Source organism: Colobus angolensis, unplaced genomic scaffold (assembly GCF_000951035.1).
Source record: "Colobus angolensis palliatus isolate OR3802 unplaced genomic scaffold, Cang.pa_1.0 Scaffold193, whole genome shotgun sequence".
Lineage (NCBI taxonomy): Eukaryota > Metazoa > Chordata > Mammalia > Primates > Cercopithecidae > Colobus > Colobus angolensis.
Window position 1 is genome coordinate 1616638 of NW_012115077.1, and position 4251 is coordinate 1620888.

The following is a 4251-nucleotide window of genomic DNA, read 5'->3' on the forward strand; positions in this document are numbered from 1 at the left end:
ACTTCATACCCAATAAAAATAACTGTCCTTTCCCTCCTCCTTCCATCCCTTGATAACCACTGTTCTGTTTTCTGTCTCTACTAACTTGACTATTCTAGGTACCTCATTTAAGTGGGATTGTACCGTCTTTGTCTTTTTGTGACTAGCGTTTTTGCGTAATGTCTTCAGAGTAGCATATATCAGAATTTCCCTCTTTTTTAAAGCTAATATTCCATTATATGTATATACCACATTTTGTTTATTCACTCAGCAGCGGACATATCGACTGTTTCCTCAATGTATGTTCAATTTTTGAATTTTTAAAATGTGGCTTGAATTCCTACAACAGGACAACATTAAAGGAACAAGAAGCTTAAAAGCAAAAAGTTTATGCTATGAAATTAATGAATGTCAATGCAAAAGCTTATTTAAAACATAACAGCTGGTTTCCAACAATAAATGTCATTGAGTCCTGAAAACCATGACCAAATTTTGGCATGTTCTGTGTAGTGAAGATTTGTATTGCCTTGCTAAAATTGTATTGTATTTTATTTTATTTTGAGACGGAGTTTTGCCCTTGTTGCCCAGGCTGGAGTGTAATGACGTGGTCTCGGCTCATCGCAAGCTCCGCCTCCCGAGTTCAAGCGATTCTCCTGCCTCAGCCCCCCGAGTAGCTGGGATTATAGGCCCGCGCCACCGTGCCAGGCTAATTTTGTATTTTTAGTAGAGATGGGGTTTCTCCATGTTGGCCAGGCTGGTCTCAGACTCCTGACGTCAGGTGATCTGCCCATCTCAGCCTCCCAAAGTGCTGGGATTACAGACATGAGCCACTGGGCCCAGCCAGCCTTGCTAAATTTTAAAGAAAAACCTCTTTAGGGGTACATTTACCCAATTTTGAGAATGAAAACCCTAATAATATCATATCACAATAAATAAGTCTTTGCCATTGAATAATATTCTACCACATTTCCAATTATTAAAGAAAAAACAGGTCAGGTGTGGTGGCTCACACCTGTAATCCCAACGCTTTGGGAGACCAAGGCAGGTCAGTTGACCCCAGCAGTTCAAGACCAGCCTGGGCAACATACAGAGACTCTCTCTATATAAAAATTTTTTTTTTTTTTTGAGACGGAGTCTTGCTCTGTCACCCAGGCTGGAGTGCAGTGGCCGGATCTCAGCTCACTGCAAGCCCCGCCTCTCGGGTTTACGCCATTCTCCTGCCTCAGCCTCCCAAGTAGCTGGGACTACAGGCGCCCGCCACCTCGCCCGGCTCGTTTTTTGTATTTTTTAGTAGAGACGGGGTTTCACTGTGTTAGCCAGGATGATCTCGATCTCCTGACCTTGTGATCCGCCCATCTCGGCCTCCCAAAGTGCTGGGATTACAGGCTTGAGCCACCGCGCCCGGCCAAAAATTTTTAAAAATTAGCCTGGCATAGGTGGTGTGTGCCTATAGTTGGGAGGCTGAGATGGGAGGATCACTTGAGCCCTCAAGGTGGAGGCTGCAGTGAGCTGTGATTGTGCCACTGTACTCCAGCCTGGGCAACACAGCGAGACCCTATCTCAAAAAAAAAAAAAAGGAAAAGAAAAGAAAAGAAGAAAGAAAAGTATATATAAAATGTAGGATTATATTGGTATTTTTTGTTGACTTAGACATTTAGTTGGAAGACTTGAATTTCTGAGTTCCGATTTCCCTGTCTAGGTTTTCTACATTATGCTTGCAGGCAAACCAAAAGCACTCATTCTGTATCTGATTTATCACACTTTTGCCTGCCTTAGCTTTTCACTTACAGTTGTACTGACTGAGTTTAAGAAACTAAATCTTATTCTCAGATACTCTAGTTACTATGAATGTTGTCTTAGTAGTATGCAGTAGTGTGGAGAAAGGCTTATGATATAATGTAAGAAAAAATGCAGAATATTACATTCTTGTATACATTAGAATCATAATCTTGAAGAACATGAATTTTAAAAATAAGAATGGAAATACAACAGTAAAACATAGACCTTTTTCTTCTTGATTTTTCTGAAGTTGTTGTATACAAAATATGTTTGGGATTTGCCATGAATGTTAAATATTCCATTATAATAATGCCCTAGGCTGGATGTGGTGGCGCACTCCTGTAATCCCAGCACTTTGGGAGGCTGAGGTGGACGGATCACGAGGTCAGGAGATCGAGACCATCCTGGCCAACATGGTGAAACCCCGTCTCTACTAAGAATACAAAAATTAGCTGGACACAGTGGCGCATGCCTATAATCCCAGCTACTCAGGGGGCTGAGGCAGGAGAATCGCTTGAACCAGGGAGTCATCAGAGGTTGCAGTGAGCCGAGATTGTGCCACTGCACTTCAGCCTGGAGCCAGAGTGAGACTCCGTCTCAAAATAATAATAATAATAGTAATAATGCCCTAATACTAAACTTTTGTGAAAAGAAAATAACTGGTTCTGCTTATTTCAAGCATGTTTTTATAAAATGGAATCTGCATTGACAAAAAAAACACAAGAAGGGAATATAGCATAAGTCTGATGAAATTATAGGGGCTTTTTTTTTTTAATTTTCTCTGTTTTCCAAATGTTCTTTAGTAGTTGTTACTTTTCATATACTTTTTCTTTTTTGAGATGGGTCTCACTGTGTTGTCCAAGCTGGAGTGCAGTGATGCCATCACAGCTCACTGCAGCCTTGAACTTCCTAACTCAGGTGATCCTCTCACCTCAGCCTCCCAAGCTGGGACTACAGGCACATGCCACCATGCCTGGATGATTTTGGGTTTTTTTTGTTTTGTTTTGTTTTTCATGTTTTTATTTTGTTTTGGTTTTGAGACACAGTCGCGTTCTCTCGCTCAGCCTGGAGTCCAGTGTTGCGATCTCGGCTCACTGCAACCTCTGTCTCTGAGGTTCCAGTGATTTTCTGCCTCAGCCTCCCAAGTAGCTGGGATTATAGTCATGAGCCACTGCACCTGGCCTTGTGGAAATTTTAAAAGTAATCTATTTTTGTATTTTTTCTTATTTTTCCCCAAAGATCTCACCAGTCAATTTTATTTCTTCAATTTCTGTTGACCAGAATCCAGAAGTCATTAGAAATTTTTGCATTTTTCTTTTTTCTTTTTTTTTTTTTGAGACGGAGTCTCACTCTATCGCCAGGCTGGAGTGCAGTGTCATGATCTCAGCTCACTACAACCTTTGCCTCCTGGGTTCAAGTGATTCTCCTGCCTCAGGCTTCCAAGTAGCTGGGACTACAGGTGCCTGCCACCACACCCAGCTAATTTTTGTATTTTTAGTAGAGACGGGATTTCACCATGTTGGCCAGGATAGTCTCCATCTCTTGACCTCGTGATCCGCCCACTTGGCCTCCCAAAGTGCTGGGATTACAGGCATGAGCCAGCGTGCCCGGCTACATTTTTTTCTCTTAATGAGAGTTCCCCAAACCTGGATTCGCCTCTACTTATGGCCATTTTGGAATTCGACTTAGAAGTATTGTAATTGCAGTAAGTACTTTAAAGGATTATATTTCATAACAATATGGAAAAACATGGACACCAATAACTCAAGTACAAAAAGCAAAGCAAATTATATATATGTAGCATGACTGCATACAAAATATAAATTCAGGCTGGGTGCGTTGGCTCAGGCCTGTAATTCCAGGACTTTGGGAGACCGAGACACGCAGATCACTTGAGGTCAGGTGCTCGAGACCAGCCTGGCCAACATGGTAAAACCCTGTCTCTACTAAAAATACAAAAACTAGCCAGGCACAGTGGCGGGTGCCTGTAATCCCAGCTACTCAGGAGGCTGAAGCAGCAGATTGCTCTAACCCAGAAGGCGGAGGTTGCAGTGAGCCGAGATCATGCAATTGCACTCCAGCCTGGGTAACAAAAGCGAAACTCCATATAATAATTACATATATATAAAATTTCAGCCAGGCACAGTGGGTTGTACCTGTAATCCCAGCATTTTGGTAGGCCAAGGTGGGTGGATCACTTGAGCCCAGGAGTTAGTGGACCAGCCTGGGCAACATGGCAAAAACCCATCTCTAATAAATGCAAAAAATTAACTGGGTGTGGTAGTATGTGCCTGTGGTCCCAGCTACTTGAGAGGCTATAGTGGGAAGATCACCGGAGCCCAGAAGGTCAAGGCTGCAGTGACTCATAATTGCACCACTGCACTGCACTCCAGCCTGGGTGTCTCAAAATACATACATATAAATTTTTTATTTTTTTAAAGTAAAGAATATATATATGTACACACATATATATATGTGTGTGTGTGTGTGTGT